Source organism: Bactrocera neohumeralis, chromosome 6, assembly GCF_024586455.1.
Source record: "Bactrocera neohumeralis isolate Rockhampton chromosome 6, APGP_CSIRO_Bneo_wtdbg2-racon-allhic-juicebox.fasta_v2, whole genome shotgun sequence".
Taxonomy (NCBI): Eukaryota; Metazoa; Arthropoda; class Insecta; order Diptera; family Tephritidae; genus Bactrocera; species Bactrocera neohumeralis.
In genome coordinates, this window is record NC_065923.1 from 73,638,430 (window position 1) to 73,652,666 (window position 14,237).

General features: G+C 39.0%; 1 protein-coding gene across 1 annotated transcript in view; it reads left to right on the forward strand.

Moving 5' to 3' along the window:
• The first annotated feature begins 5,518 nt into the window (after positions 1 to 5,518).
• The window catches only part of LOC126761164 (uncharacterized), an 81,634-nt gene continuing 72,915 nt past the window's right edge, over positions 5,519 to 14,237 (forward strand). The window contains exons 1-2 of the mRNA XM_050477121.1: positions 5,519 to 5,714; positions 5,788 to 5,924. The gene's annotated coding sequence lies outside the window, so the exon portion shown is untranslated. The remainder of the gene's footprint in view (positions 5,715 to 5,787; positions 5,925 to 14,237) is intronic.

The following is a 14,237-nucleotide window of genomic DNA, read 5'->3' on the forward strand; positions in this document are numbered from 1 at the left end:
TTAAACCCTGCGCACAACCCTGGAGAGGAATGTTTCGCCTTTTCACTTTAACTAGTCTTCAAACGGATGTTCTTTGGCTACCCAGAGGATGTTTGGTCTAAGACCGGAAGTCGTGAGCTGCTTGAGCCATATGTAAAGGAATCATTTCTGGTTACTCCCAAGTAAATGGCGCTCATAGAACTTTCCTCACTTGCGTGGACTGCTACACAGGACTTTATCCCGCAATATACGACGACATGTATTCAGCGAATTTAGAGTCAGCTGCTACGCTGGCTAGGTCATGTCGTCAGTATGAATGAAAACGCTCCAGTTTCCAAACGACAAACTTAGCTGTTCAATCTGTATTGACTAGTGCATTGGATCGGATAATCTAAGTTAGTACCTTGCTACTCAAATGTCGTCCGAATTCCTTCAGAAATCTTCCACTTACTGAAATAAGTGGAGAAGATGCTGCAATCTCGATATCGGCACATCTGACGTATGGTAATTTATCATGTCTGTCTTTAAAATCCTCCATCCGTCCAGTAGTGTAATGGATCATCTGCCAATCCAATCTGTCGATCCTACTGGACTTTAGCCATTCGTCAAATTTTTAAAGAGATTCGCTTGAAATTTTAATTGTCGACTTTTCGTTATAGTTATTCGACAATGGACTACACTTACAGCATCAGGACGCACCTCTCCAAGTGGCGAAAATTATAAATAGAGGCCTTGAGATTCTCTTCTATATTTCTTTCTTCTCTACAAGTATTTCTCCCTCGGTTAAAAAATATTAGTCACTCATTGCGCTAGTTTATGCTTACTCACGTTAGGCAGCGTCTTAACCCGTTTCCTGATTAGTCGGTGACTTGAATATTTATAAACTTTGTCAACTCATCCCAGATTTTCTTTAAAGTGTCTGAGATTACAATATTTCATGTTTATCTGGAATGCTAATTTTTTAGGAACAAAAAGAAAGATTAATTCAATTATACTCTGTTCTCAAAGATAGGGGCTTATCGCTTTTTTTGCTTTCGTAAATAAATGAAATGTTGTTATACCCTTAACAGGGAGTTTGCTATGCATTTTGTAACACCCAGAAGGAAACATTGGAGACCCTATAGAACGTATACGTATAAGTACATATATAAATGATCAATATGACGTGCTGAGTCGATTCAGCAATGTTCGTCTGTCTCTCTCTTTGTCTGTATATACCCAAAGTAGACCCTTAGTTTTAGCGATTTCCATCCGAAATTGTACACTCATTCTTTTCTCTCCAAAAAGCTGCTCATTTGTTGGAATCGCCGCTATCGGCCCACTATAGCATATAGCTGCTATACAAACTGAACAATCGGAAATAAATGCTTGTATGGAAAACTTTTTCGTTTTACGAGATATTTTCACGAAATTTTGCATGGGTTGTTTTCCAAGGGAAATATGTCATCTTCGAAGAAATTATTCAGATCGGGCTAATATAAAATATAGCTGCCATACAAACTGAATGTTCAAAATCTGTGAATGCGTAATTCTTGTCTGGAAAACTTTTGTATTTGGCGAGACATCTAGATGAAATTTGACATAAAGTATTATCTAAAGCAGTGCTACAATCTGTGAAGAAATTGTACCGATCGGATCTCTATAGCATATAGCTGCCATACAAACTGAACGATCCAAATCAAGAAAAAGTTATTTCTATACCCTTTAAAGCTATAAGAAATCTAAGAAAGTGAAGGGTATTGTAGGCGGTGCACCAAAGTTAACGTTTGTTCTTGTTTTTATTTGTTTTTGTAAATGCTAATTTTTACTGGTTTTCAAGCATTACAGAGGTACAAATATATTATAAGACAATTGTGTTAGTATTTTTAACAATTCTACGTACATAAGTATGTACATATCTACATCTACATATGTATGCATAATACCTAAACAAATTTAAATTATGATTCATACTTTCATAAACACCATTATTCCCAAAAATCACCAGCTCCTGCTGGAATTCAGCGAATGCAATAATAAATGATTCACCAATATAAAAGTAACCAACATTATCTAATAAATCTGTCAGAAGACGTTTAACACACACATACATACATACATATGTACATTAGTGCACACATACTGTCATGTCTTTCGAAATTTATGAAAGCCTTTGTGTGCCACAACAATAACGCAATTAATTCACTTCAGCCGCATTGCTACGGCAACTTGCGGAGCAGTTGCATATGCTGAAGTGACACGATTTTTACATAAAAATCCAACGAATTGCGGTAACTTCACGAACAATCGACGCTTCAAGTGACAGCGAGTGCGGCGTTGGAGAAAGTCTTTCCAAAGCGAAAGACCGGCGTAAACATTTCCATATTTTACGAGCAGCAATCACGCGACGACGCAACAGTAGCAACAAAGAGTATACAAGTGTGTCTGTGTGTCTGTCCATTTAATAGGAGCAGCACGGCAGCAGGTGCATTGACCCAATGCCGGTGATCGCCACGCGGCGGCTCACGCAATTTTTACACATCAACCAACGGCGTTTCGCTTCTGGCTGTGGAAAGTGCCAACGAAGACGCCAACACAAATGCGCGACTGTTCGCTCGTCCGTCTGTCCGCTTGGTGGCCCCAAAAAGCATAGCGCGCAACTGTAAACTGTAAACAGCAAACAGCTGTGCTGACAACAAACAAACAAACAGCGGTGGCTGCTGTTGCTGTTACTGCTCTTGCTATTGTTGTTGTGTTGTTGGCCAAAAGTAGAAATTTACGCTTACACACGAGCATTACGCCTCAATTTACCTAAATGTCTGTGTGTTTGTGTGACTGCGTGCGTTTTCTTTGCGTGCACAATTCCGCTGAAGAAAGAAACTTTCTTTTGTGAGATCATTGAACTTCACTAATTCGAAACCTTTTGTTAAATTGGTAAACACTCCAGCGGAGTTGGCCGAAATTACTTATGTAAATACTCGTATATACTCATGAATACATGAAAATTCATATATAATTTTTAAGTAAAAATATTGTCTAGTTTCTATATTTGTTGTAATACGATTATTTCGAAGAGTGATCTATTAGTATTCGATCATTTCATAAGACAACTTTTCTGTAGCACTAACTACAACTAAACCCTCAAAAAATAGTTTAGCTGTGTTAAATCGATCTTGGAGTCCATATTACAGGTCGACGACGCGAGAGATTGCGTTTACCAAAAGTTTCCTTCAATAAATTGTTTGTTTCCTTGGCAAAGGTCTTTAACATCGTCCAATACAGGCCGGCTTCATTTTTAAGAAATATGGATCGATGACTCCCTATGCTCATAGAGCATGCAGCGTCTCAACAATGGCTTGTGGATTTTCATCACTTCAAATGCGACAATCTTGTCTGTGGTTGCTCGTATTACCAACTCTGCTAGGCGATTATATTGACGGAATATTGGAAGCCACCAGCATGGCTGCCGAAAAGTGCACAGCACCACCACAGCACTTAGCGTCATAAACGCCCAGATAGTTCATGGCCTCAACCAAAAACCACCCTGTTTTGAGGTAAAAACTCTAAATTGAGAAAAATTAAATAGGGGATTCCGCAGAGTGGTGTCCTTTGACGGTTGCTGTTTAGCTTCTACATCTCGAAACTCCCTCAACTACAAGAGGGAATTTCTATCACCTCATACGCTGATGATTGCACGATATTGACATCGGGCAATGGAATCGATGGCTTGTACTCAAACGTAAACGGCCATCTCTCCAACCTTTCTCGCTTCCTCGCTGCACGGAATCTAACACTCTCCCCCACTAAATCCACAGCGACCATATTCACAAACTGGACGAAGAAGTACAGACTTGACCTTAATATTGCAATCGATGGCGTTAAAATTCCGACTGTCAATAACCCTAAGATTTTAGGTGTGACATTCGACAGCCTGTGCCCCTTCATTCCTCACACGACCGCGATTATTGCCAAAGTACAGAGCCGCAACAAAATTCTAAAGTCGCTAGCCGGCAGCACATGGGAAAAGACAATGAAACGTTGTTGGCAACATACAAGACAATCGACCGGCCGGTTATCAACTACGCGGCAACAATATGGTCGCCTGGATGCAGTGAAACGCAGACGAGGAAGCTACAGACATGTCAGAACACTGCACTGCGGACTACAACAGGATGCCTCTTGATGTCTCCCATCGAACACCTGCACAGGAAGGCTCATATGCTCCCAGTTAAGGAGCATAATTAAATCTTCTCCAAGCAGTTTCTGATGGGCTGCTCTCGCAGAAATCATCCCTGCAGCCACTTGCTTGGCGCGGAACCGCCTTCTAAGAGTATTGAGACGTCCTTCCTCAACTACGTTGACGACGTAAAACAATACGCCGACCAGTTTTCGGACGCAACAAACTTCAGACCACTAACCAGCTCTTTGCGTGCCCTGCTAACCCTACTCATCCGACACCCCTCGAACATTATTCTGTAGTACTTTATTTAAATTGAATGCTTTGATGGCTATAAATATTAGAATGTTCGAGATCTAGGTGCAAAGGTATTGAAGCGATGAGTAATTAAATCATGTATTCTTATATCCTAAGCACTCACAGTCGATGATCAATATAATATATAGTACATAAGTATGTACTTATATGATTGACAGGATTCTCAAATCACAAATTATTACATTAAACTCACTAATAATGTAATATTTATTATTTTTTCATTTCAGGTAAATATAAAGAATAACGGCAACACAGTTTTTCAACCGATAAAAACTAACAGTTATGATATCTGCGCTGTGAATCTCCAAGGCCTGAATCGAAGCGAGATTGTCCGCATAGACTTCAGACTTTACATATTCCCGATGATTTCATTGGCCCATAAACCACACCAAACCATTGTTTTTTCTGGATGAAATGGCAGCGCTTGCTTTTCGTCCCAAATGCGGCAATTTTGCTTGTTTATCTTCTTGTAACTTTTCAAGAGCCCATAGAGCGAAGAGATGTCGCTTGGGAAGGTTGTCCTTGCATATATAAAATGCACCAAGTTGTTCCATACCTCAGTCCGTCATACCTCTACTTCCACCCGTTATTTTCCCAGTTCTTCGAACAATTTTTCTCACTCCATGTGAGAAGCAACCAATCTCATAATATGCACAACCCTTTTTGGATATCCGTGTTTTTTTTTTTTTTTTGTTTTTTGAAGAGATGTGGGGGGAAATCTTCTAAAGACACCCTGGCGGGTAGTGTCGGATTCGCTTGATGCGCCTACCGACTAAAACCCCCCCACACTGGTTGCCAACCATATGGTTATGAACCTAGAAGATAAATTGCGGGAGAAGGAGGAAGATTCAGTTGCGAGCGGTGGTGGCCTTCAAAAGAATCTGACGCTAATAAGCGAAGCTCGAGGTTTTGGTTAGGTGGGAGCGGAAGGATTTGTCAGGAGATATCCGTGCTTCAACGACTGATATTTATAAAGCTCTTTCTATAGCAGATGTGTTTTTTTCGGCTTTGTCCACCTTTTCTTCAAAAAAGTTTGCGGTATTCTACGGACTGCATGTAAAAAAAACGTTATTGTTGTTGTTTTTCAAATTTGCAACAATACTGCTGAATGTTCCTTCATACAAATACTATACGTCGATGTTTTTTTAACTTCTTCCGCTGCATAATTTGAATCAATGTTGTGTCAGCCACTGTAAGAGTTCCTGTTATTGGTGATTTGTGGGACGTCAGCAAACAATAATCACGATCAGCAAGCGAAATGGTAAACAACAAATTTTGTGAATGAATATTATACTAACATACTTATATAAATACATTTATGTTTGCAGTTGCAGGTGTATGTGTGCAAATGTGCGTCTTGCTGGAGTAAACAAACAGGCGTTAAAGTGGAGAAATTTTTGTACACGCCACTGAGTACGAAGTATTCACAGCGCAATAATCAAGACAACAACAATAATGTGCTTATTAATCGGTAAGTGTGAAAAAAATAATAAACTTTGACTTGCAATTAGAAAAAAGATAAACAAATTTCGCTTATTTTGTAAACAATAAAATTTTTCGCTAATCTTTTTCGCTTTTTTATCTGTGAATTGCGTGCCAGTTGTCGTCGTGTATGATATAGACGTATTTTTTCCAATTGCAAGCATGAATATGGGCACGTCATATAGTATTGTTGTGCCAACTGATATTTAGCACGTATTCATGAGAACGGAAAAGAGTTTGTCTTATGCAATTGCTGCTTTTATTTACTTTTCTATTAAAACTTTTATTATTTATTTTTATTATTTACGTAAGCAAAGCTCGTGGCGCTGCTTATCGCTTTATATTAGGCCTGCGGAATTTTGGAATTTTTCTTTTAATTAATAAATACGTATTTTCCGCTTTCAAATACGCTGAGCAGTGATAAGAGTGATAAGCCTAACTTTCCTGCTTATGCATAGTAAATTCTTGATTTGAAACTAAATCCGCTATTGATAAGGAAAAGTACAAAAATTACAGCAATGCATAAATATAAATTTTAACTACATATTACATTCATAATTAACAAGTTACTGCTAAGGCTGAGCACATAGTGAAGCGTTGGGTAAAGCAACAAGTAGTCAATGTAGTTAGTAAAAAGAAAAAATGTTAACTTCGTCTACACTAAAGGTATAGTAAGCGTCACAGCTGCATTTCTTTTAGCATAGAAGGATATGAAATAAACTTTAACCCGATTTTTGAATAGGCAGCTATATGCTATAGTAGTTCAATCTGCACAATTTCTTTGTAGATTGTAGCTTTGCCTTAAAAAATAATTTGAGTAAAATTTTGTGAATACAACTTTACAAATAAAAAAGTTTTTCATACAAGAGCTTGATTTTGATTGTTCAGTTTGTATGACAGCCATATGCTAAAGTAGTTCGATCTAAAAAATTTCTTGGCATATTATAGCTTTTTTCTAAACACAAATTTGAACCAAATTTGGTGAAAATATCTTGTCAAATACAAACGGTTTCCATACAAGAACTTGTTTTTGAACGATCAGTTTGTATGACAACTATACGCTATATTGCTTCGATCTGAACAATTTCTTCCAAGATTATAGCTTTGCTTTAAAGAATACTTTGAACCAAATTTGGTTTAAATATCTTGTCAAATACAAACGGTTTCCATACAAGAACTTGTTTTTGAACGATCAGTTTGTATGACAACTATACGCTATATTGCTTCGATCTGAACAATTTCTTCCAAGATTATAGCTTTGCTTTAAAGAATACTTTGAACCAAATTTGGTTAAAATATCTTGTCAAATACAAACGGTTTCCATACAAGAACTTGTTTTTGAACGATCAGTTTGTATGACAACTATACGCTATATTGCTTCGATCTGAACAATTTCTTCCAAGATTATAGCTTTGCTTTAAAGAATACTTTGAACCAAATTTGGTTTAAATATCTTGTCAAATACAAACGGTTTCCATACAAGAACTTGTTTTTGAACGATCAGTTTGTATGACAGCTATATGCTATAGTGATCCGATATTGTCGATTCCGACAAATGAGCAGCTCCTTGGTTAAAAACGGATGTGTGCAAAATTTCATATTCATATCTCAAAAACTGAGGGACTAGTTGGCATATACCATATACAGACATACGAACATGACTACATACATACATACTTACATATGTATATCGATTCAGCTGTTCAGAGTATAAATACTGCACTTAATTATGAAATTAATAAAAAATTATTAATTAAAATATATTTTGCTTTTTATATGCGAATCCACTTCGCTAATGTGTCCTAAACCCCACATTTTACTGCATAGCAATAACTACAATTGCTTTTAGTTTCATTTGATTTCGTAATGACAACATACTGGTTGTACGCGCATGACGTTTATGCAAAAACAAAACCAAAAAAAAAACCATAAAAATACGAAATTAAAAAGTGAAAAACACAAAACTTTCACATTTCTCTCGATTACAACATTTCCGCAACGAAAGAGTCAACATAACATACACACATACATATGTATGTACATACATTTGCACTTATAGAGTATAGTCGTAGTAGCGTTGACGTTTTGCGGCTGCCGCGCATGCGTACAGCAGCAACGTAGTAGCAACGTCACATAATCAACATAGTTCAAAGACCTCCGTGCGCAAACGGTAGAGAGCCAACTAACCAACCAACCAACTAGCCAAGTAATCGAGCAAACAACATTAATTGTAATCCCAAAGTTAACACACACACATACTTATGTACATGCATACACTTGTAATAAAAAATTTCTACAGAGCTGCAGCGATTTGCGGAAGAGTTTTTCACGTTCACTGCAGCTGGCTCCACTAAGTCGAATTATGTAGTTGGTTTTTATTGCGGCTGCGCAATGGCGAAAGTGAAAATTTATGCTTTCAACGGCAAGCGTTTTTAATAAGTAGATATGTATGTATTGCTAGTCGTTGTAGCAGTTCATCGAACGCTTGGTAGCTTCAACAGCAGGGCTACAAATATTAGTTGCTTAGTTAGGAGGAAAGCCCAGCAATTTAAGTACCATAATTTATGTTTGAGGTGAATCACCTGAGTGGCCGGCTGCTAAAGCGGCTACGAGAGTCGATGTTAGTTATGCTTTAGTCTGGTTAATACGTAGGTTGCCTTTTATATTTCAGGATTAGGCCACCCTAGTGTTTCAAGCTGGCAACTCACAACTTTAACGTAAAATTTGACATTTTTGTTGTTATACAGAGCTTTTTCACATACGATCGCTATTTGTTTTCCTTACAGTGACTTGAAATATGCATATCGACCAAAAAAATAAAATCAAACCGTGAACATTTTCGAGCGATGCACTGTGGATTAACTCAGGAACAGTGCAACGATGAAGTCAATTCAGTTTTTGGGGAAGAAGCTCCATGAAGAGTCAGTGTTTATCGTTGGTATGAGGCGCATCCTTATAAGAGAAGGGTATCAATTTCAGATTTATTATAAGAATATGTTAATCAAGCATTAATTAAAATTATTTAGCGCGTCATTAAAGCAATTTGCTGGCTCTCCATTCATAACAAAAACTTAAAATAATCAGCTTTATTAGCTGTTTATAAATATGTATGTTTATTTGTGTATTCGCCGCATGAAAGTGAATAATTGCTTGACGACCCGACTCGCCTTGATTACCAAGTCGCTACCGGGTTTGTGCAATACTCGCTGTATGCAACTATTACCCACATTGCTTGGCCAATTATTTATTGCAAAGCAACGAGTTTTGCGGTAGCTTTTCCTTGTTCAAACAATACACATACAAACCCGTACATATACTATACAATGTATACACACTTACATACATAAATATTGCTGTTGCTTAGTTGCATCAAACGCTGTGCAACTTTCTTCGCCAACTTTCTTTATACGCTTGGGAGCAATAGCTAATGATGAAAACCACAAACAGCGGTGTGTGTTAATGTTTGTAAATATTTATTGGCATCTTGAAGAGGAATAAAGTTTCATGAAGTTTTACTAAAGAAATCCATCTGAATTCTCACAATATTTGACAGAAGTGAGAGTCGACTGACATATCCACAAGATCCATAAACTCTCAACCATTCCTCCAACATACTTGGAAGCTGAGGCTCAATCCCGCTGTAATTTGCGGAAAGAACCTCAATAACCATCCTTTTGACGCCAAAGCTTAACGTTGTTTGTTAGCGCTCAGAGGATCAAGACAGACTGCTTTCTGAGGTATCCGTGTTTGCCTTTATGGCTGTGTAAGAAACCAGATGCGATCACGATGTTGCAAAGAAAGATCAGAGATGTTCGCAACTACCTGCCATTTCCCATTTTACTCGAAACTGAGGGTCATTTGCTGAAAGAATTTGCTGAAAGAACCCCAAGAAAGCACCTTTTGGAAATAAAAGCTTATGGTTATTATCGCTGTTTGGTTCGAGATAGACTACATTCTGAGGTAACCACGCTAGCCGTTATGACTATGAAAATCACATACATATGTGCACAACTACCTCCCATTTCGCTTTTTACTCGCAGCTGAGGGTCAATTATCCTGGCATTTGCTGAAACAACCTCAATAAACATCTTTTTGAAGCCAAAGTTTATGGTTTCTTGTTACCGCTGTGCGGATCGACTCAGACTGCATTCTAAGATAACCACACTTGCTGTTGCAACTGGGCAGAAAGACAGATGCGATCCCAATGATCCAAAAAAGATGTGAGATGTTCACGACTACCTCCAATTTCGCTTTTACTTGAAGATGGGGGTCACTTGAAAACTCTTGAGAGAATCCATAGAATCACTTTTTTGAAGTTTCATGAAATTTCGTCCAATAAGTCCATCAAAATGATCACAGTGTTTGAGAAGACTGAGACTCCCCCGTCATATCCACAAGATGCACAATCTATTATCTTTTCTTCCTACGTATCTTGAAGCGGCGAGTCAGAACCCCCCTGAGATTTGGTGTAAGAAACTCAGGAACCAACGTTTTGAAGAAAAAGCTTATGGTTTCTTTTTATTGCTTAGATGATCAAATCACACTACATTCTGAAGTATTCGCGTTTGTTGTCCTCCAATTTCGCTTTATCCCCAAATCTCTCCAAACTTTTCATAAAGATAGGTCGATCGTTCGTTATAATATGGTGCCAGCCGGTACTCAGGCAACTTGGAAGTAATCGAGGACTACCTCTGTACACAGCTATAACTAATATACTTTTGATATTAGTTTACCATAAAATTCATCTGCCACATGACGGTGGTTTATAACGGAAAGAACCTTGCATATGCTGGATAACTTTGAAAACCACACCTCCAGAAGGAGTAGAAAATCAAGCAAAAGTCTAGAAGAGATGATAAACATCAATCCTTATAGCAATCGTACCCAGTCGCAATACAGCTTTTATGCGGACCGCAGCGGGCTCTAGATCTTCATTGATACCATTTCAGCAATCAACATTGTTATTGTTTTCGTTGCAACAACAACCCGTATGCAATGTCTATTGCTGTAAGTGAGAGTATTGCGTTTTATTGCGGAAGTCAACAGCAACCGCTCCTACAGCTATTATGGCAATTGAATGTCGGTATGTAACATACATGCATGTCGTTATTTTGAGTTATTCTTTTTTGTGGCATACGTTGTACGGAGTTTTCCACACGGCTTTCATAATAGGTCAGTAAACTTGGCGCTAAAGTGGCCAACCAACATCCACAAAACTTTAGTGAAATTTCAGCGAAATTTTGGTTAGCTAATTTTTCTGCGTTCCGCTCACAGACGCACGTATTATTTGACTACCGGCAAAGCATTGAAGTTTTGTAAGGGGAGCAATGAACAACTACGAGTAACACGCGGCTTGACAATGTGACTTCAATGGTTGCTTTTCCTTTAGACATACGGCTAAGTTTGAAAAACTTATGTAAGTAAGTCAATGGACATCTTATTCTCGGAAGTACGCGCATCTATTTACATATGTAGATGTCTTTCTTACATTGTAAGAAAGTAAATAGTGCAGAAAACATACAGAATTACGAGTTTCCAGGAAATTGTAGTTCGAAAAATCACTTAAAATAATAAAATTGAAGTCACACTGGTGTTTCTGTGGTTAAATTGTAATATTCTTGTAAACTGGAAATTGAAATTTTCTGTCTGTCTGCCTGGAGTGGTATTATGAACACCACTCTCAATACCGTACAGATTTGGGCAACGCAAGCCCAAAGTCTGGGGTTAAATTCTGATAAAATGAATCAGCTTGCTTTCACTATGAAGTACAGAATCCATCCATGGAGGTTTCCTTCAATAAATGGCACACAACTCTCTTTCAAAGACCGCACCAAGTAGCTTGTGGTAGCCTTGGACAGCAAACTGCGGTGGAAGCACGATGTGGATGAAAGAATAAGAAATGTCAGCAATGCCTCATATTCGTGTAGGCAACCTGGCGAGTGTCTCCCTCTCTGTTTCGATGTGATGCAGTTTCAAAGTCATGAGGTAACCTCACGGGAAGCTCGCTGCCGGCTGGTTCTATAAAAGAAATGCACGCACCGTGCCTGGCCAGTGCTTAAGTAACTCTTATGTCGAGGTACGATATGATTTAAAAGTCATGAGGTGACTGCCAGGGAAGCTGTCTATCAACTGGCTCTATAAAAGAAAAGCAGGCACCGCTCCTGGCCTGTGCTTAAATGACTCTTATGTCGAGGTGCGATGTGATTTAAAAGTCATGAGGTGACTGGTCAACTGGCTCTATAAAAGAAATGCAGGCACCGCTCCTGGCCTGTGCTCTCGGTCCTCAAAGTGATTTGATTTAAAAGTCATGAGGAAGTCAGCAGGTTCTATAAAAGAAACACAGGCGCCGTGCCCGGCCAATTCTGAAGTGACTCTCATGTCAAGATGTAATGTTTTTTAATATTCATAAAGAGATCTCACGGTAGATTAGAAATATACAAAGATCTTACTGGCACTCCATCGAAGGGACTTTAGAAACATGATTGGAAAATTTACTGGTCACAGTGCTGTGGGGCTGACAGATTGACAAGACTGCAGAAAATGTCGAGAGCAAGGGAGCCAGGGAAAGATTGGAGTATCTTTTGTACATTTGTCCCGCATCGACAAGACAGGCTGGTGGGCTGACAGATTGACAAGACTGCAGGAAACGTCAAGAGCAATGCACCAGAGAAACAATGGCGCATCTTTTGTGCATTTGTCTCACCTTGGCTCCACTTTAAGCATATACGAGCCCCACGCTATGAGTGGAATGAGTCTATAACGGGAAGTGGTATCCCTGGTGCGGCCACAGAGTTTGTTGAAATACGCAAGCATCCTAAAGAAACCACATAGGCTTCGTAATGAAAGTCTATCTAGTATTCAGGCGAAGAACCAAACCTGGTCTATGCGCGGCTCATCAGTCTGCGAGACTAACCTTACCTTTAGGCTATAAGAAATGCACCTGTGAAGGGTATTATAGCTTCGTTGTAGTCGAAGTTATCGTTTTTTCTAATTTTTTTTTGCGAAATTTCGACTTTCAAAATAAATCATCGCCTAATCTACAAACATATGTTTTTCGCCTACAAAAAGGTTAATTAAACTTTATTACAAAGTATGTGCAATTACTTCTCGTTTACTGCCGATGTGTTATCTCATAAGCCGACTTCACATTTTTATGTTGCCTGCAATTTATGCACTTTGATTCTCATGTCGATAAAATTCGGTCTTTGTAAAAATCGTATTTCAAGAATTGGCATAATTGCTGCCGCTTGTCATGGTCAACGACTACGAGTCGAGCACGACTGCCAAAAGTAGCAACAACAAGCGCTAAGCTGCTTTTGGCCAACAGCAACAACCTCAGCAATGAATTCCATAAACAACAGCAGCGATAAAACAATTTGTAAAAGATTAAATACGGCCTCTGCCGAAGTGATCGACTGGCTCTGCCTGCGAACTAACACTCGTACTCGCACCACGCACAACTGAAACGCTTGGCAAAGTCTTTGAAAGACTTGCACGGAATTGTACCAAAGCCACAGCCAAGACCGCAGACCAAAGACCAACAGCCACCGCTTTGGGTGCAACATTGCGCTAGAAACCTCAAAACTAATGCAATGCAATGCGATGAAATTACAATGTAGCCGTCGTTGGCGCAGCCGCAGTTCAATGTTAAACTGCAACAACAACGGCAATAACAGCTAACAGCTGACAGCGAAGAGCAATCACACAACGCTAGAAACGAGATGAAAAGCAATAATTATCAAAAAAACAAGCGAATGCTAGAAAAAATTGAGATTACGTCGACGAGTTTAGACGAGAAGTGATTTGAGATCAAAAGCTGAAAAGCTGAAAAACTAAGCTCAACCGAATATTGAAACGAAGGCAAACGCAGACAGCGTGAGTGAAGCCAAACAAAAAGCGGCGCTTCAGCTAGGTGGAGCGGGTGCTGAAGCAGCAAATTACCAGTGAACACATATGTATGTACTTATGTGCTTTACGAAGTTGGCACAGCTGTGGCGATGTTGCAATTCTGTCATTAGCAGCGGCCCAAACGTCTTCAAGAGCGCGTTAGCAGCAAGCAAACAAAAAACGCCACAAAAAAGAAGCAAAAAACAAGTTTCTACAATCCGATACAAAGCGACATGTAAACCAAGCCAAGCACCAATGCAAAATTGACAATTTTTCGGCGCGTTGGCACAGCATACAGTTAAACTTGTAGCTAAATGGACGGACGACGCTCGCGAGCTTCACTTGACTTGACCTTAAGTCATATGTATAATGTGTTTGCGCCACTTTTAGCTAACGAGTGTCTTTATTTGAGCGA